Here is a 21987-nt window from a genome sequence, read left to right as displayed (position 1 = left end):
ATGCTTTTGTTAATAATCTAGTCATAACTTGCCACTAATGCCATTATACCATTAAGTACAGAAGCAGATACAATGAAAATTATGTTGTTTGGATGTTTAATGATACCATTTACATGCTAGGCAAAACGCAAATATTACCTTGAAAAAGGTCATCAAACAAAATTTTAAGCTTAACGCCATTGTAAGAATTTTTTTCTATGCTATTGAAACAATTGAAAGTGTCAATTGCATTTTCTACTTCCTATACAATACCAAATCATCATTATGACCTTTAGATTTGTACAAAGTGTTAGAAATTCATTAGATTTAATTATTTTAATGACCTCGTGTTATTCTTTTGCTGTTCAAATCTCATTAATAGATCTGCAATTGCTCTTGAATTATTAATCGATTTCGAATCGTTACTTGCCATTTAAAAAATGTGATTTTTTCTTTAATTATAATCTTAAAATTTAATTGTAACGACTTCACGAATTTATATTAAATATTAACGTGAAATAAAAATGTTGCAAATTATTGTGCATGATTTCAAAATGATTTTCTGTTAAATGTCTCATATGAATGTATAAGACAAAAGCACGATCATGTTCGTAAATAAGAGAAGAAGACATTTAAAAGGTGATCTTTAAAGTAGGTAGAGAAAATAAGTAAGTACCATTAAAAAAGAAGTTTTGTAAGCATGCATCGGATGAGAAAATTTAAAGGTCGCTGAATGCATGAGTTCAATTTTTTTTGGTAGAGGATTCAATTAGTCAAATACTCGAGATTTCTTTGTAAAGTGCAAATAAATTTTGGGGTATTTGAAAAATTCACGATTCATTGATGATTTGACAGGAAAGGCTTGTAAGGTTAATGAATGTTACTGGGCAGTTCAATGCAGAGTTCGAAGTTAACTCAGAATTTGTATGGAAAAGTCGAATTGAGTCGATTTGACTTCATATGAAATTTGAGTGTACTTCGAGGCTCAAATCCAACGTAGTGTCTAGAGTATCAATTTTTTGTCATGTTAAAGGCACAGTTAAAGCTTTTTTTAGTCAATTTTTAAGGGAAATAATGAAATCTGCCGCATTATGCCGCTTGCTCAAACAGCACAAATCAATAAATTGATCAAAAACTCGACTCCGGGCCGGCGCAAGAGATACCTGATGCCAAAATTTGCATCATTTAACCAACTTGTGCTATTTGAGTCTAGTATAGCAAGAATAATTTTAAACTATGATATTTAAGCTCTCAAGTATTTTGCATTTTGTCAGTTGCAATCGTTTGTCATGCAACACCAGTGACACAAGACAATTTTCTAAACTTGTAGTTGCATCAGTGTTTTGTCTTAGATTTCTAAATGCCCGAACAGCACAATGAGTTTGCTAGTGTGTCGCTTTGTCTCCGTTTTAATGAAATGACGCGAAGTTGCTCTGACAGGAGCCGTGTCTATGGGTTCCCGATGCCAATACCGAGACCTCCCGGGTAGTTTCATACCCTTTGATCTGTTAACCTTGATTTTGAGTAAACAGATCGGAATAAATACCAAAAAAAGCTAAATCATGCAAGAAACTCGTCCCATTTTCTAAAAATAAATTCTCGTGTAAATTAAATTGTGTTGATCAACAAGATAGCCGAAAAAAGTAAACAAAAATGTGACCAAACAGCAAACAAAAACAACAAATTTAACTAGAATTGTTTCATCTAGATTGAAATAACATCCAACATAGTGTAACACCTTGCATGGCAGTGACTATGTCATGAAAGTTGACGAAACATGCGTGCGCAATAATAGAAAATGTGAGCAAGCTGACAAATATTCAACAAGATAATAAATCTTTCGATTAAATAAAAATCAAATTAGGTATTTTATCCCATGAATTATCTACATCGTCAAATTGTTGAGACAACGATACTCAAACTTAAGCTTTCTGTTCCTCGAACAGCTACAAAAAAAATAGTAATAAATAATAAACTCGAAACTAAATGGCTTTCAATAAAGCAGGTTTTTTAGTTAATGAATATTTCTTTTTTTTTCATTTTTTGCTTCCACACTTGATGGATATGGGCAAGTATGTATAAATCTATTTTGACTTTTTTTCATCCACAAACATTACAGTTAATAGTAAATTATTATTTTGGTATTTTTGGATGAATGAAATGTACGCAATAAATCCATAAAGGTTGATTTGAGTTCACGCTAACAATAATTCTCATGCGCATCATTAAAGGTCCATAGCTGGTAGCATTTAATAAGAATATAAATAAATTTTGTGAAAATTATTCATGTATAGCATAAGAAGAAGTCATTTTTGGGCTTAATGAGATTTTCTCCCCACCGTAAATTCGCAACAACAAAATCAACGGAGCACCGACGAGACTTCATGACGGCAAGAAATAATAAAAAAAAGGCCAGTCGATACGTGAAAGTTACAGAAGTTATCGTTTCAAATAAAAAAATTACATTCAGTCTCTCTTTTTCTCTTTCTGCGTCTACATTTGATCATAATTGAATGATAGTGCCCTTGAAAAATATAAAATAATAAATTTCTTTTCGCTCAAAAGAGCAGAAATAGATGTGTAACGATAATGATAATAATGATGATGTTAATGATGACTATGCAAGTTATTACATCTATTACCGATTTGATGCTCAACTTAAAAAAAAAACCGCTATAAAATTCACTTTATATTTTCGGCAATTTTTTTTTCTCGTTGAGTACAAAGACCTTTATTGCTCAATTACTTCGTTTCGCTCGCGCCGCATTCACTCAAAATTGTTTATGGTTTGATGATGAATGGATTTGAGAGATGTAAAAAATAAATAAATAATATTAGAATGCACTATCTGACATTGGATATAAGTACAATGTACAAAAAAGCAATTTTTTTGTGATTTTAGCTTTTCCTTAATCCACTGTCTGTGTACGATTAGGTGTAATAATCTTTTTCAGTGTCATAGATAATCGTGCGATTGTTTTTCATGGAAATTAAGAGTCAAGTAAGAAGAAAAATGTGCAAATTTGCAGCCGTATTAACGATCTTCATGGACATCATGAATCTCGAATCTCTCAAATGGATGTCTGTCAAGCAGACAATCTACCTAAACACGATTTTATATATTCACAGAATTGCCATAGGAATTTCACCAGCATACTTGCAACAACATATAATAAAGACGAGTGAACTACATCATTATCCAACCCGACACAATGACGAGTATCAATTGAAGAGCTATACAAAAGCATCATCGCAAAATAATTTATTTTATAAAGGATTAAGGATGTATAATGAGTTTAACGCTTTCAAAAAGTCATCAAGAACAAAGCTCTCCACTAAAGCACTAGCAATTGAATTTGTTAATTCTAAATATCCATTAGAATAATATCGGGAACTTTCATTATTGCATCAGGTCTTAATGATGTATTCATGCTCTAATGATGGTCGCAGCATACGGAGACAGCAATTATTGCTTTTGAGGGAAAAGTCTAAGCTTACACCTGTCTTTAAGGTGCTCATAAGATGTATAATCGCATAAGTACCGTACAGCCAGCGAAACGATAGTCACGCGACGCTCTCAATGATCACTAGGCCGAAGGGCGAATCCATGTTCAATGAGAGTAGCTGCAAAGTGGAGTCTGTATCTTATTGATCCATTTGTACGCGCCATATCACTTACAAATGATGCATTTTCACGAGAATGCCTTTGATTGGATGGCGTCGATGCTAAAGTGCTACGATGCAGTTTACGGAAAGGAACAAAATAAAACAATATTCAGTCTGAATATGGTGCCACAGGAATTGCTTTACTTCTTGATTGACCAAAATTTGAACTCGTTCCACCCATCAAATTCCAATAGTCAGAAACGAATTATTATATAACATAATGTATTAGAAATACCTTAACGGTAATAAAATTATTATTATTATTATTATTATTACATCACTTTGAATGTTTTTTCTCGTAATTTTTTGTGAAGGTTTTGAAAAGTATTCTGACAATTTAAATTATGATTGTGAAATATGCAGAAGAAGGACAGTTTTATTGGGTATCATGAATTTATTTGCGTGTATGGTGAGTGTGGCAATGGGTAGCAAAGGAAGTAACCAAGTAAGTATGCTGATACAACAGATCATCGATTGCAGTGCCAATTTGCTTTAAGCAAACCCGATATAATCTATGCTGAATTTGTCTTGAACAGCAGGCTATTTATTAGATGGCAAAATAGCACGAAAGCGGCTAAAGAACACTTGGAATGAGGCTGTTGATAGAGACTTTGTTGCATTTGTAACTGATAATTGTCAAAAGACAGCAAGCGATAAAACCAGCTTCAGACGCTAAGAGAGGCTGTGGATCACTGTTGAACTGTACATCCAGCATGTTAACAAAGTAAGCAAGTAGCCTATCTAGGAGCTGAATAAAACTGGTTGTATGGACAATACAGCTTGTCAGATTGAAGTAAGTATCAAAGAAAGACTCTAGAGAACATAAGTTCAAATCCCATCAATTTGGACTAGTTGACACCAACCTAAACCCATAAATTAACTGCAAACTTGATTTTAAAATTCAGCATGAACTTCCATCCAACATTTTTGTTCGCACATTTATTGATAAGTGAAAGGTCTCGACCAAATCATTCATTATTGAACTCATTTACCTCCTTATATACCAAACTATAGCATTACTATTTTTGCATACACATTCACAAAACTTATCTATCGACTGATGATTAATGAACAGCCGGTTAATCATTATCATCATGAATTCTTTCCAGTCGCTTACTTTTTTCTCTTTCATTTATGAATTGTCACATTTTCATTTTCACTTGTTGGCTCTTTATATACCAATTCTTATGTATATAATTTTTCATCGCGTACTTAATACCATTGAATAAGGTGGAGCTCGCACACACTAACATTAAGAGATCATCAGAAATAAAAAGATTGTTTATGACCTACATTAAAAAAAATATGAAAATTTTCTTCTCTTTCATCATCAACAATAATTATATTCCTAGTTCTTCTCGATTTAAACAAAAATAAACCGTTAACGAAAAAATAAAAAAATGTTCATGTTTGTTATGGTTTCAATTACTTCTGTTTAGTAAGCATTTGAATGATTAAATGTAAGAAGAAATCAAACAATTTGTCTGCTATAAAAACAGAATCAAATTAATGGACATAAAAAATTACACAAAAGAAATTAATCAAATCATAATATTTAATTCGTACGAGTCGTCCAAAAAGAAGCAAAAAATACAAATTTTCACTTAATTTCATTTTCATTTCTTATTTTTGAGAGTAGCGCAAAAAAGAAGTTTTTTTTTCTTCGTTATATAGGGTAAGTGAACAAGTAATTACAACGAAGTTTGCTGTCTGCGTAAACCGCTATATTAACGTCTATCAAGCAGTAAAACAGCTTGAGACAGCATAGAGCAATTACATAGATTTGTAATATTAATCCACATATGGCATAAAACTCGTCAGATGTAGATCGTATGAAGAAATATAGACATAGTGTTTGTGTAAATGTTTACATAGGGAATTTGATTTGGGAGGTTGATGATGAGTGAGGTATAGTATTAGGAAGATTGAGGGATGGTCTGTAGAAGAATTGAGCAGGATTCCATTACAGAGGTGTCTAAACAGGAGTACTGGACTCTTAAAAAGTCGATAAATCGTATTTTTAAATCCGGAATTCCTTTTAGGCGCAATCGCAACTCTGCGCAGTTGCATCACCCAGGATATATCAATGCAATGAACCTAGCCACAATTTGTGTGTCGCGAATGCACAAACCGAGTTATTCTGACTAGAAACTTCGAAAAAACACGCGAAGCCGACTAAACTTTCCCTGGGAATCGAACCCGAGTCGTTAGGGTTGGAAGGCCGACACTCTAACCACTACGCCACTGCTGCTATTTCGCTGCCTTAACGTAATCTACATTCAAACCCTAATAATTCTCAATTATTACAATAATTCAACTTTAAGTTAAATTCACTTCTTATTTCTCTCATTTCATGCTCGTTTCATAAATCGCTGAATTTTTTAATTCATAAATGAGAGATTTTATTTTATAGTTTGGTATTCTAACGGATTCCAACGATATTTAATTTATTGCATGAAGATAATTTTTATCGAGCTGTTTTTTTTTCTGTGTATTAAAAAAATGAGTTTCTTTTGCTGCTGTTTAAGCTATGGCACGTGTTTAGTGATTATAAAAATTACTCAAAAGTCGTTTTTTTTCTTCACAATTTTATAGTTGCCAAATGAATTATTAAGTATGTTTTATGTGAATGTTGTAAAAAGACGTTGTAACAGCATACAGAAATAGCCTGTAAGGTGTCAAAATTATATGCCATAATAAAACCTAATCGCCCCCGAACTACGTATTCCACAATCTTATATTATGTTTCATTAAAGAGAGTGCCATTGGCACTTTTTTGCACCTTATGTATTGAATAAATAGAGAAAAAATATTAACGTTGTATATACCCATCCAGAAAAACTTGATTAGGAGCACGTTATTGCGATTATTGATAAAAATTGGGGCAGTGTGTTACATAAAGTAACAAGACTTGTTTTCTTCATTCACTCAATTTTACATTTATTTCGTTCATGATCTTTTTGCATACCAACTAGCTAAATGACACCGTATAAAATTTCTTTTACATATTATTGCTGCCTCCTCTCATTCTGTTTCATGTGCATGTGACGGTTGTTTTTCTTTACATCCATTATTCATTCACGTTCAGAATAAGATGTTCAATACATTTTTGTTATGTGGTCATGAATATAATTTTTTATGACCATTCTTGAGGAGACACAATAAAGATTCAATACCTTGTTGAACATCGAAAAGACCCTTTCAGATTGTTTTGATTACCCTAAAGTGGTCTATAATCATAACAATTGATTTTAAATTATGCCCAGACATACACACGACACGGCTATTTATCATAAATCGATTTTTATACATTACAATGTTGAATGTTGACTGGATATGCAACAGTATATAACATGGTTTAAAAAAAAAATGATTTTTTAAATACAATAACGGAGTTTTACGAGAAGCCGGCTATGGTTATCAACTATTTAGTCGACTGTGACTTTGTATGGTAAATCTGTGTTATTGTGCTATGACGAAAAGAACGAAATAAACTAAATAAATTTGCAAATCTAATTATACACATCTACTACTCAATACAGTCATAAACGACATAAACAGGCTGTTCAATACGAAAAAAAGCTATTTGAATGGAAGAAGAAAAAGGCTTTCGTGCTGTTGATTTTTTTTATAATGTGAAGAATTTCTATTTAAAGTGTTTCATTGGTTAAAGAATTTCAGTACGGTAAGCTCCCTTTGGCGAATTTTGTGAGAATCATGGGTGGCATACAAAATTGTATGAATGAGATATTTTTATTGTTAATAAAGCCGGCATGTAGCTATTCATAATTGAAGTTCAATCCATTTTTGGTTGAGCATTGTTCGATGTTGAACTGATGGGAAGCAACAAAAAGTTTAAGTTCAACTCACTGAGATGTAGACAATAATGCAAGGTGTCTAACCTGCCGACAATAATGCTCACAAGTGAGCGACCCCAAAAAATATTCTAACGAAATTTTCCCAAGAGAATTACACAAAAAAAAGTGCCGTTTAAAAGTAACTGCTGGAAAATTTTTACTTCATGCTGAATGCACTTTAAGATCTATGAAGTAACTAAACATGATTGATTAATTATATACCCAGACCTATGGTAAATTGAAGCTTTAAAACGTTAAATCATAAAAATGTCGTCATTTAAATTAAATTTCGATGCTCTTTTAAATCTTGCTTGAAGCTGAAAAGAGCGGCAATTAATTCATAAAAATGTCTTTTTTCATTTTGAGGCATGAGAGATGAGATGAAAAAACACTTTAAATCTAACTGTGATGAATACAATATTATTAATTTGATGATGATTATGTAAAGCGAAACTACGAAACAAAAAAAAATTATATTAAATGCGATGTATGATTCGTATATTGTATTCATAGGAAGTAATTTCAATTATGAATATTTAATGCGCACGATGAAGTATTCAGAAGATATAATGGAAACAAATAAAATTTATTAAGAAGAAGCGTTTTTTTTGATATGAAATAAATAAAATGCACTTGAAGACGGAGAATGGTGAATTAATTAATTATTATTATACATTGATATTCAATTAACGTTTTTTTGTGTTCATTATTGATTGTTGTCGGATCAAATCTGAATGTTAAAATCATCGTGTAAGCATGCCAGGGTGAGTAGAAGTGATTTAGGGGAAGGAATGGTTTCGAACTTTGGTGCTTAATTATTGTGAATCCGACCAAACGGTCATGGATTCGAGACTCGGCGGGAGAAACTTTATCAGCTGTTCCTTTTCGAATCATATGGATTGGAAACGCGGTTCACAGCCTCCCTATGTAGGCATTATTTCTGTATTTCATGAGTTACAATTCAATTTTAAGAGACCTAGCTACAGACTATAACAATTTGTGTGTTATTACCCGAGAAACGCCCTAGCACTGCTCTGGATCACAATGATCGAAATAGCTAAAAGCTTTTTTTTTGTTGTAAACATGCCAGAGCAATAATCAACAAAAATCATATGGAAGGATAATTTTCTATAAAATTATTCAATTTGCATAAAAACGAAATACTTTAAATCCTTTATGACTCTGCACCTTGTTTGGTAAATAATAATAAAATAAATTTTCACTGTACTTTGCATGCAATAAACATCCGATTTGTCATTGTAAAGGCATTTATAATATCCTACACATAATAATCATTAAAATATTTGATTATTAATACCAATCATCCAAGTGATTGAAGTAAGCAAAATGCATACAATCACGAAAATAGTGTTAAAGAGGTACCATCACACATCCAATACAATACAACCAGATGAAAAGAGAAAGTCTATAAATAAAGAAATGCTTTTACATTGATCGACTTGTACGTTTCATTTGCCATTTTTTTTTTCTTTCTTTAAAACTCATTGCTTCAAGTATGTAAGTGATTAACTTATACGTCCATCAATGAAGATTTAAATGCTCGTATGTGTGCGATTATTATTATTGTTATTTTTCGAACGATACATTAGCGTATAATGCGTAAGCGTATTCGGACATTATAAATGCAGTTTGGTATGCATGATAGTTAAAAAGAAAAGAAAGAAATGAAATGAAGGTATGTGCAAGGTGGTTTTACGAGGTTGCATTCCAATTGTATTCGGTGAAATTTTCTCCAAACTATGCGAAAAATTGATTGCTGTTGTTGCTCGGATCGACCGCCTTCACATGTTTATTTTATTGAAATAATATTTTATTATTTATGAATCATGTGTTAGACAATTCTAAAATGCCATTGACAGGAGGTATTTTATGTTTTGACATTGAAATAGTTAGATGATGCTTGAGTGTGCCAATGGGTAATTGAGTGGAAATTTTGAAGCTCAATTTTCCTTTGTTTAGACAATTTTTGGTGAGCACACAACAATCTCAGGTTCAAGACTCGACAACAATTCTCCGCCCGAAAAAACCGCACATAACCAGCTAAGTATGACCCCAAAAATTCACACCTGATATATTTAACCCAAATTCAATCTCATTTCTCTCATTCAAAAGTATTTCCTTCATCTTCGCCGCGATTTTACACTGAAATATGATCCGTAAAAATCACTTCGTACCAAATCATAATCAATTGGCACTCCCTATAAGCTTCACGGCATAATCTTCCCACACAGGCCCGAGACAAACAATTGAAAAAAGTAATAATAATGATCAGAATATGTGAATTGCTAATTAATTGGCACAAAACAAATGATTACAGATAGCATACAGCATAAATTTAACACATTAACAAACATGAACAAACACAAACGAGAAGCCAATTGATTTTTCCATTTCATATTTTCACTTTCAATTTCAACACTGATTTCATCTTCATCATAATTTTTTTTTTTTATCTCGAAGGCTAAAGATGTCGGAATCGCTTGATATTTTTTTTTTTTTCATTAACTTTTTCTCTTTCATCATAAACGTGATTACACACCAATGAGAATGACTATCGTGTGAATATATTTTTTCGACAAGAAGAAGAAATGTTGATTATATTTGACTTGCTAAGTTGCATCTTGAAATCTATTCACAAAATTTGATAGTTTTTATTTTTGTTCCCGTAAGAGTATCAAGACAATTAACATATGCTAAATTGTATGACCCTCAAACATGTGCTTGCAATAGGTGTTTGTAGCAAATTTTATATATTCATTGATTATTCACGAGTGAGACAAAATGGCTCGGTGGCGGAATGGTTTAGTACTTTGGTACCTAATTATTGCAACACCGACACTGCGGTCATGGGTTCGAGACTCGGTAAGAGAAATCCTTCTCTGGTCCTTTTTCGAATCATATGAAGTGGAAATGCGGCTGAAGACTCTATGCAGTAATGTGAAAGCTCTGGACAGGAATATGAAGGCTCTAGGCAGTAATGTGGAAGGCTTTAGAAAGTACTATGAAGGCTCTAGACAGTAATGTGAAGGAAGGCAGTAATAAAAGCAACAAAGTGGTTCTAGGGACCCACAGTAATGTGAATGTCTAAACAGTTAACCTTGAGATCTGGCAACTCCACAATCGTTAAAGCCATCAACAGCCTGAATATGCATTTAAGGCTCAGCTCTGGATCCCAAATGTCTGGGGAGAAACAGCTAAAGCTTAGTTTCCAATTCATGAATGAAAAAGCATGAAAAAACATAAACGGACTTAAATTGGCAGTGATTTATATAGTCAGTCGATTTAGTTCATCGATAATCATGTTAAAATACATAAAAAAAATGTCGTACATATGTTGGGTATTTCCAGGGTGAATTTAACATGCTATTATAAATCATATGACAATTCCATGAAAGACTAATTTAGTCAACAAGGTTAATGCTTAGTAATTTTGTATCACAATCCGGTAAATCCTTTTGACGCAATCGACAGACATTCCAGAATGATGACAGATTTTACACAGAGATTAATCATCAAGCGTTAAAAATGAAATTTCTCTTTAAATTCCATAAAGAGGATAAGATAAATTTCCCATAAAGTTCAAGTGGAACATCATTCACCCAAAAATTAAATAAATAAATCAGAAGTAATCAATAAGGTTTGTTTACGGATTCCACACTAATGTAATCTCCTCAATAAAAATATATTGTATTATTATGAAAATTACACGTAGAAAAAATTGTCGCGCGCATTTTCATAATGAAAAGAAAGAGAGAAAAATAGACGTCGACGCGCTTAACACGGATATGGAATTAAATATAAAGCGGGACATGGAAACACAACCAGAGACAACAAACAATAAGTTTTTATTTTATTTTTTTTTCGCGCGCACTCTTTATGACTAAAATTGTCGCCTTTTCAGCATTTTTTGGGTAGTCTAATGGACTTCTCTTCTATTTTTGGGGATTTATTTAACTTTACAGCCGATAATATTGGCATTGCATATTTAACATGAGTTTCAAATTCAAAAATTTTTTTACTTTTTCTTCATTCATAAGTTATTGACTTTTTAAATTTTGAGTTCATTAAACCTTTTTTCTTTCTTTTTTTTTTGCTAATAAATTACTAGTAAATTGGATTACATAAAAAATTACTTTTTGACCACCAATCGCATATTTTCTGTTCATGTATTGAGCTAAATTCACCCGGCAAGGTGTTTTCTTCCGAATAGCTTTACAATCTAACCAACTGTCTAATAAAAAAAATTAAATTATGTAAAACGTCATGCCAAGCATTTTTCAACTGAATTTCACGTTCGTATCACAAATTTGCGTCAATTTACACAAAGAGAATTCCATTATTTAGCCATGATATTAAAAGTCCAACTGACAAAAAGAAGATCTTTGATAGAAAATTCTAAATGTCAGTGGACAACATGTCACGTGAATTTATAATTTAGGCAATAAACTGACTACTGAAATTCCAGCAATAAAAGAAGACCATTCTTTCGGTTAAGACATCTAATTCAATGTCGTACAAACCATATTAAACAAAAAAAAAATTTATAATAAGGCTGACTGACTTTGAAGATGATGATGACAATGATTAGTATTCATAACAGATATTGACTTATTTTTACAGCTCACATGCCAGTAAGTATACAAATATGCATCAACAGATTGACGTGTAAATATATTTAATTAATTTCATTGACTGATTAGACTTGAAAGTGCAAAATAACCGCTCAGCAATTAAGGAAGTAAAGCTAAGAATAGATTTACCTTGAACAAAATTCGAATGCACACATCATGGACTTGTTTACTAAGTGCAAATCGACTAACTTGATACAATGGAGATAAATCATCAAAAGTCTTGTTAACTTCCTAAAAGAATTAATTTCTCACTTCAAGAATCATTGAAAATTTTAATTAGATTTTAAAGTTCTTAATCTTTTTGGCACTTCCTAATGAGAAATAATTGTTGTAAGACATCATATGCTCAAGTACCTACGCTATTAATATTAATGTGCAATTTTTATTGTTAATTGACACGTTCTTCCTCAACGTCATGACTATACGAGGTCGAAAATTGCTATTTTTTGTGTGTGGAATTGGATCACGTCAGGAACGTAATATTCAGCTGTTAAAGTTTTAAAAATTCATGGAACCGTTAAAGTGCTAACTACCGTTTGGATGGTGAGTTTGATTAATAATTATAAACGCAATAGTTCATGCTCATCCGAGAGTATTTTTAAAAGATTAATTATCACATTAAATTATGTATTTCTTAATGTAATACAACGAATCTTTCATTCAATAGCGATATACAGCTGTGATGTTAAAAGCCAGGATTACAAAGTGTAAATAATGAATTAATCAATTTTGATTTATTTGATTACAATTGCGTCTGTCATTATTGTAGAGTAGTTAAGAGCAATTTGGGGATATTTTGCAATAAAATCGCCTAAAATGACGCGTGTCTTCTTTTATTGATGAATGGCATGTTTTGATAGATTGAATGTCTTATGAATGGTAAAAGGTCAACAAATTGATGTTAAAAACCTATCATTTATACCAAATTTAACGCATTTATACTTTTTCTTCTTTATTTGAAGCGCAAATTGTGTTAATTTCTTTCAAGTGTATAATCAAAACAAAATTTACAGTAAAATTTTAAAAAAATTCATGCACCAGCTGAGTATTACGGCATTTAAAATGTAGACTTGTGTAATGCACATTGCAAATATGCTTGTTGTAATAAATATTTCAATTTTACTCTTTCTAATGCTTACTTTTTAACGAAGAGAAGTATTTGAAGTATGCAGAAAGAGCAAGTGCAGCAAGGTGTGAGTTACTTTTTTGAGTAAGTAAAGTGAGTTGGATGTTTTGATTGAAGAATGGTGAATTTGGTCATAAATTTGGGATTCAGAGGATTTGGGTTTGAATATAATTGAAAATGATCAGACAATTGTCAATATGAGGGTTTTTGGGTGCTGTTAACGAAAATGGTAAACGACCCATTGTTTAGGAGCTCCTGTGAATACTAGGGATGTCAAACTCAAATCCTTAAAAAAATTTGAAACTTACTTAATCTCACTAACGCTAGAAATAAATCAAAAGATGCAGAAACGCATCTGGATGGTTCCATTGAAAGCCTAAATTTGCTACAAAATTCTTTTTAGTAAATTTGTGGATCGGGATTTGAAGTATTTGAGTCTTAATATTGCTACAGCTTTTAGGGAAATGATTTTGTAGGTGAAATTTAACATTAGTTGGAAGCTTCCGATCTTTAAGAAGATTTGTGCATCATTTGATTTATTTTCAAATCAATCAAGTCCTACAATGCTATGGAAATTTGGGTACACATCAAGAATTGAGTTTGACATCCCTAGTCAATACCAATCAAATACCAACAGAGCTCTTGATATCATACTAAATCAAGAAAATTATAGCTGTTAGGAACTTGCTCTTATTTCTCAATTAATATTCAAGTTTAATGATCTCAAAGTCAAGTTTTAACATAAAAAAAATCCAGTTCTTTCGTTATTTTGCACAAAAAACAAGTAAAATTTATGGCTGTAATTTATATTTTTTTGCTAAACTAATTTAGAAATGTTGAGAAAGGATCGCAGATTTTAAGATTTTTAATATGAAAATAATCCATTTTTAGTCAAAATCTTGATCAACTGGTTGTTAGGTGTTTTTGAATAAATTTCAATTTCTGTTCTTTTTGAGACAAATTTATCATTTGAAGGCAATATTGTAAATAATATCATTAAAATCTCAAACTTGTTATGATAAATCCAAAGCGAAAACTTGGCGAAAACATCCAAAAATGACTCGAATATTTTTACAATTTCCCATTAACCTCAAATTCCTCAATTTCTTAAATATTTCATGAGTCATGGTGAATCCTCCTTCAATTTTTGAGCATCATTCTTTCTCTCTCACTTTCTCACTTTAATTTTATTATTACTTCTCTCTTTTTAATACTTCTTTTCATTTTTTTTTATTCATCATCATAATCGGCATCGTCTCACTTTCACTTCGCGAATAATGCGCGATCACACAAAGAGCAGTAGATAGAAAATTATAATTTTTGTATATGTATGAATTTTTTTTGGAAATTTCTTCAATTGAGAAATTATCTTCCAATTAATTAGTTTTTCATTTCTTTTCATTCAATTATGAATTAAGTACATTTTTTCTTCTTTTTTTTATGAATGATTCTCGTCAGACATGTGTATGTGGAGCTATCGACTCATGTATGTATTATTGCAAGACATTTAAAATATTCATTTGGCACGAATAAATGCGAGTATGTGAATTGAAAAACTAATTTTGCAAGATTTTTTTTAATTTGATAGCCTATTGCGTATGAATATCACATAAATATTAAACTCTTTTTTTTTTTTTGTTGAAGTTGATGTCCATTGGAATGTTGTCATTTTTGCAATCTTTAGCCAGCAGGTGAGAAAATATTATTGATAAGGTGAGAAATTTGTTTGACTTGAACTTTTGGTTTGACACCAATGCATTCAGGTCTTTTCATTTAATTTTTCAATCAACGATAGACCTTGAACTGTTTATCATTGATTTAATATTACGGTATGACTTTGTTACTCCGCCTTTTTACACATGTTTATTTCTCATGTGTCAAATGGTTTGTGTCAAATTTTTGTGACTGAAATTTTTTTAAATTACATTTTCCGATTATGGTTGTTTGAATTGTTGTTAGTTTGTTTGATGTTGGTTTGATTTGATACAACTTTCATAGATAAGGTCTAGTTGACCTAAGTTTTGGTACATCAATCACGACCAGTCAAAGAGCATGCTTATGAGCATGCTCACAAAATTGACAATGCTTAGTTATATTGCATATTAGTAAATACTGAATAGACTCGTAAACACACTCATTTAGATGAGTATGCTCATTGTCGGTTAGGATAAAATCAGAGCTCGACTTCATGTATAATTCGCATGATTAAGAATCAATGAAAAAAAAAGAGGTTTCTAAAGGTGGTCATCCTCAATGCTCAGACTTGGTCATCCTCAAGGCTCAGACTTGGTCATCCTAAAGACCCAAACTTGGTCATTCTTGAGTTGAAGTCACTAAAATTAACAGTCTATCTTCACCTGCCGACAAAAATTGTGCTTTTTTGATTGTCAATCTCACAAATTTCAATATTTTTGGACTTTACACTCGTTTTTACCGTTTTTAGTTGTGTCTAAATTGGAAATCAAAGATGATCTAGATTTCGCATCATGTATAACTTGTTATTCACATGGATAAAACGTATAAGTTCATAAAACTTTGATTTAATCAGAACTGGCTAGGCTTTAGGAGTTTGGACTACGAAAATCCAAAAAGGCGCATCAATTAACTTCAATTAAGTACGTATTCCACTTTTTTTGGGTAGTCAAGAGGTGTCTCAACAATTAAATCCTTGTCAACTCTAGATCTAATCAAGAAGTCGTCCCGAAGATTTATGGAGTCGAGTCGACTTGAGTCAGCCTTTCTATACAAAGTCCAAGTCAACTTCAAGCTCTGCTCTGGATTAAGCATTTTAAATATCCAACTTGTCTGGAACTACGCTTATGAATTCGTAAGAATTTTATACGATTTAAATTTTATAGCCAATAAAATTTCCAGAAATGCTTTGCGCGTGCAAGCAATCAAAAGAATTTTAGCAAATTTTATTGTGTCTCTTCCAAACCCATAAAAATGTCATATTTAATATATTTTAGAAATTCTTAATTTAAAGGCTCAAAGAGTAACCAGGAAGCATTTTAAAACCAATAATCAAGAATATTGCAACATTTTTCTACTATGCCGTAGACCAGAATTTTAAAAGTTTAAAATACTACAAGCTGTTGATATTTCCAGATACAGTAAAAATCGAAACAACTCACACTATTTTCTTTTTTTTTTAACATTTTTCCTATGTATATGTCCCACTTATAGACATCATATGAGCGAGCCAGTTTATAAGATGTGGTGACTATTTTTTTTTTTTATCAGCCACTTGACTGAGATGGTTTTAATATTTTTTTTTCTTCTTCACCTCGATGCTGCTTCTTTTTTCTCTTCGAAATACTTCGAATAAAATCAAGGCCATCAGACATTTTTTTTTTTTTGAAGCATCATTGTTAAAGTTCGTGGTTGATGATAATGGTATTGGTTTTTCATGCTTGATATTGATAACTAATTGAAAAATCTATGGTATGCAGGAACGATTGTCATCATTGAATAATCAAATATTGAAGAATGGACAGTAAGAAATTCGTCAAATTTAGTCAATCTAAGCACTTAATTTCATCACTTTCAATCCCAAATTCTCATCTTGTTGATAAAATTATACAGAAATGACGTTGTGGATATTGTTGGTCTTTATGTGACACAGTTTTCATTTTCAACCATTCGATTTCTTTGACTTTTTATTGCGATGCTATTTTTAGCGAATCAAATTTTCATAATAAAGCAATATTGCATAAAGATGTGATGAAAGTAAGAGGAATATTTTAAGCAAATAAAATATTTGACAAAATAAAGTCCGTGTTTGAGGATTCTTGTTTTTTGGTGCAATGTCCAAAGTTCGGATTGGAGGGGTACGCAACTAAGACCCAGGGTATGTCACACAGTGTACCTAATCACGATTAGTGTGTCGTGAATCACGCAGATCAAATTGACCTGGCTATAACTGCGAAAGACACTCAACTAGACTTTTCTCCAGGATTGAAAACGGATCTTTAGGTTCCGACTCGTTAGTATTGTATTTCGAGGGGCATGCAACCATTCATTGAGTTTCTTTTGCATTATTTAAGCTATGAATTTAAGAATGCCAAATTCTGACAAGTGGATTTGATAATGATCAATATTTAAAGTTTATAAAATTCAGAAATTCAATAAAAATTTGAATATTCTTGTATCAAATATTTATAATATCCGTTTGGGATAGTCTTTAGCAAGTCTTTAATGCATTAAGATTTTCAAATCAAGGCAATCAAATTCTTGCATAGATTTAGATAAATTAATTGATCTTTGGATTCAAACTGCCATGTTTAATATTGGCCTAACCATATTTAAAATATGATCAAATTTGACATTTTGCAAACAAGAATGGACTCAAAATTTATGCATTCTAAGTGGCATTTAATTTTAAATCTACGATGAAATCTGTTTAATAATGAAATATTTTGGAATAAAATTGGAAATTAATGCATTCAACATTCACGTTTTCCACACAAAAATCCGTTATAGACAACATTTGCAGTTGTTTTACTACAAATGTCGTAAATTCTTTCATTTGAGATATATCTAGAGGTTCCAATAAGAATTTTGAAAAAAATCTACAACGTCATAAAATCTTTAATCTCTTTTTTTGATTTTAAATTAGCATAAATTAATCGAAAATGAGCTTGCAACACAACAATAACTGTAATGATTAGTTCCTGCAGATGGTACTTGACAGCTATCAATTCATTATTGCATGGAATTTTTTGGTATTTCCGATTTATAACTAGTACATTTAGTGATGGCATAGACATGATAATTCTATAATAACAGCTGTTGACAGAGTTGTCGGTCTGGATTTCGATCTGGGTGATTTTTTGGTCAACGACAGGAAGCTGTTGCTGATGATTTTGACAGTTTAGGGACGTGAAGTTTAGATATTTTTGGATTGTGAAATTCGATGTCCAAAATCAGGCACAACCGTCAAAAATAGTAAATTGTGCAATTTTTGTGTGTAAAAATCATAAAAATTACGAATTTTTGAATTGAAAAGAATTGTAAAAACTAAAAAAGATCAGAATTGACTAGAAAATCTTGACAAAGACTCAAAAAAGACTAGAACAACCATTTGTCATAGCAACAAGCAACTAGACATTTAAAAAGAAACAGTCCACTGATTTTTCACACTTTGCCTACTCATCAACAATTGTCTTATACCATTTTCACTAAATATAGATAACACCAAGATTTCTTCAGCCGATGCAGGCAATAAAAGCTTCATGGACACAAAAAAAAATTCGTGATGTAAGACACGAAAATGAAAAAAAGAGAGAAAAAAAAGAATTTGATATCAAACACACATTTTTTCTCTTATTCTTTCATTAACACGACATTGTTGATAAGTTGAAACGAGTTTCTAGCATATTTATAATACCCAGCACAGATATATCTGTATATGGCATTTTAGAGCCCTTTTTTCATGCTTATAAAAATATTATCATTCAAGTTTAGATGAAGAAGTTTATGAATCTAGGATGGATTGTTTGAAAATGACGTATAAAATCGTTGCTGGACTTAAATGCCCAAACAGCACAAGTTGGTCAATCGATCCAAAATCTGGAAATAGATTGGCGTGATTCAAATCTAATTTGCCACCAAATCAGAGTCACGATGGCCTTTCAAATTGCATTTTTGATCGATTAATCTACTTGTTCTATTCAAATCTACTGTTGTACGTAATTGCCTAATCACCCCCAAATCTTGTAGCATCCAAAATAAAAATTCATTCATAACACAATAATGTCTCAAATCAATATTTGAATATTATGATGTTGACCATCAACAAAAAATTTTTTTTTATCTTTCTCAATTTTTTTTCAACATTCATCGTTGCCGATAATCACTAATCGTCACATTTGAACGTGACTTCCAAGGTTGACAATTGTTAGGCAATAGGGATTTTTTACATAAAAAATGAGAATTTTCATCAGCCGCGTTATCGGCTTGACCTAAAACTTTCAAAAATTTCATGGGCGTGTGTGTGTGATGCATGTCGATATGATTGATATCTTCAAATCTTCCTTAATCTCTCAATGATAATGATGATGGGTAGCGTCGTAAAGTTCAGGAATTAATCAGTAATGGATCCTCTTAACAAATCCTTGAAAAACTCTCAAAATACCACAGCCGAGTATAAAAAAATGAAAGTCATAAATGTCCTAAAGGTTTCATGTAATCAATCATGAATGGAATATCTGTGCGAACTTTCATTCTTGCTATCAATTGTACCTGATTTTCGGCATTTAACAGGAGAGAGAAATTTTTTTAAAAAAATCAATTTTTTTTTATCATGCTAAGTCGGTTGATTGTTGATATGCGAAATAAATAAAGAAATTGAAAAAGACTCACACATAAGGTATAAAGGCATTACGCAACGCTCAACGTTCCAAAAGTCATTTTAACACAGTCGATAGTGCGTAATAAGAGCTTTTTTTTTTTTCATGTGCACTCATCATAATTGCCATTTTTTTCCGTACACATACAATTGTGGCTGATTTAGGGTTTGTGTCTGGTTCGTGAAAATGCGAATATTTTTTTGCATGCGAATCGTTGTTATTTGTGCATTATTAAACCGGAATTTAATACTATTAAGTACAAGTACAAGCAGCATAAATGCGTACAATTGCAACATAACCTTTTTTTCTATTCACGTTGAAGATTTTTGGCAAGGTTTAAGTCATTCATTGAGGATTGCGGCATTAATCACTTCACAAAATGCCGAATTTATTATCTTTCCGCAAAAAAATTATTCACGTGATTGTTATGATTATAATTTGACTAGCTCATCATTAAATAAAAGAAATAGAAAGACACCAGGAAGACCTTCACATGTGATTTTGATGGTTGAAATTATCAACTACAATTTTTTTTTATTCATTCATCGTGCTTCAAAAATCCACTTGCCGTTTTCGGGGCTTTCAAGTTTTTCTTCGCTGTCACGCGGTCTTCTTCTTCAACCAAACCATCTGTCTTGCTCACTTAATAGACATCAATAATAAAAAAGAGACTTTTTATGTTTCAATACAGTCGGAAGTTCATATCAAGTAGAAGCATTTGACTGCAACTATTGACGATTTAAGAATTAATTTCCGTATTTGATTTACTTAAGACATGATGATGATGATGAAAAAGAGAATGGAAGGTAATAAGAAGTTCGCAATCACCAAAATCCGTATTCATCACGTGTTCCATCACGCGCATATAGCGTTCTTGAATTTTTTTTCCACTTGTTCCTTTCAATTTTTTTTTCTTCTTTCTTACTTCTTGCGTTTCATAATCTATTGACATTGTTTAATTGAATATTCGTGTAGGATTTTTGTATTTTATGAAGATGATGATTATGAATTTTAATCGACTTTTTTTTTCGCCTATAATTATTGCACTATTCTTAGTAGACAAACTTTTAGTCGCACATTTAAACAGGTGTTTGATCATTTTGGATATTTACGATTTTATCATCGGGGCTTTTTTTTTGTTATAACAGAAGATCTGACCGAAGATTCTTAATATTGAACACGTTTTTGCTTGATTTTGAATATTGTTTATTGAATATTTTGAGGAGATTAATATGATCAGGAGGGTATTTAGGAATTTATTGGGTATTTTATTCTAATTAATTGAATTATTCTTGAATTTTTTTCAAAATGACTACATAATGGAATTGAATCTCGAAGAAGTCCAAAGAATTCTTGGATTGGATGTGTAGAAAAAGACGCTAAAGTCCTTAACATTCCGAACTGGCAGAAGTTCTGGAAGGATAGAGCTGACTTAAGACGTGGTTCGATAGAGCTGCGCAGCAATGGGCCCACGTGCGTCCAAGACAAGGAAGTAAGCAAATAAGTAATACAATTGAGGAACCCGAAAAAAGAATTTTCAATTCAGTAGGATCTATAAATAAAATAGCAACACCTACTTGTTCTTGAAGAACAAAAATAAACAAATTCCTTTGACAATACATGTGCTTTGGACTTCCCATTTGTGTAAATTATAAAAGACAACTCAGAATGCTAATGCACACGCGCTGCAAACAGTTGCATTTAACATTCAGATTCAAATATGACAATATTCTAAAGGTTAGACTTTTGATGGAATTGGTATTGATAATTGGCAGACGACAGCCACTAATAGAGCCAATTCTATACGCCAACTTAGAGATGCCATGGATAACAGATCATCTGTACGACCAGCAAAGCAAGTTTGACTAAGTAAGATGATTCTAACAGAAAATGTCATGAATCTTCAGCATGGTTATAAACATTAAATAGCATCTATTTTCGAGCGGTAAATTGTAATAGTGTAAATGTGAGATAATTTTTGCGCGACCATTTCTTTTGTCTTTGTCTTTTAAACAAAAGAAGGTGGAAAGCTAAATTCATAATTTTTTCTCTAAATTATTAAGCCAAAAGAGCTTGAGAGTTGCAATTACTGAGGTTTTTATATCATAATAGAAGATTAAATTGTTTTTAGACTTAGACAATAAATGAAGACGATCTGCGGAGTAGAAGAATTGCGCGAAATGTTTCGCTTCAGAAAATGTGTTTATCATAAAGAAGACACTAGAAGCTTCAAACAAGGCACACATTTTTTGCGTCAAAATTAACATTTGAAGGAAAAATATTTGCAATTTAAAATTTAGCCAAATTCTTTTAGCATCAAAAGTGCGTTCAGTATCAAAAGATGCAAAAAAATTCGC

At 31.6% G+C, this 21987-nt stretch overlaps 1 protein-coding gene across 1 annotated transcript in view; it reads right to left on the bottom strand.

Moving 5' to 3' along the window:
• The window catches only part of qless (decaprenyl diphosphate synthase subunit 1 qless), a 69305-nt gene that overhangs the window by 42490 nt on the left and 4828 nt on the right, over positions 1 to 21987 (bottom strand). The gene's annotated exons all lie outside the window — the stretch shown is intronic.

This window comes from Chironomus tepperi, unplaced genomic scaffold (assembly GCF_022539635.2).
Source record: "Chironomus tepperi strain 1889 unplaced genomic scaffold, CSIRO-AGI_Ctep_v1 contig_8, whole genome shotgun sequence".
In the NCBI taxonomy this organism is placed as follows: domain Eukaryota; kingdom Metazoa; phylum Arthropoda; class Insecta; order Diptera; family Chironomidae; genus Chironomus; species Chironomus tepperi.
The sequence above is the reverse complement of the archived record's forward strand: the minus strand, read 5'-3'. Positions and strand labels throughout refer to the sequence as shown.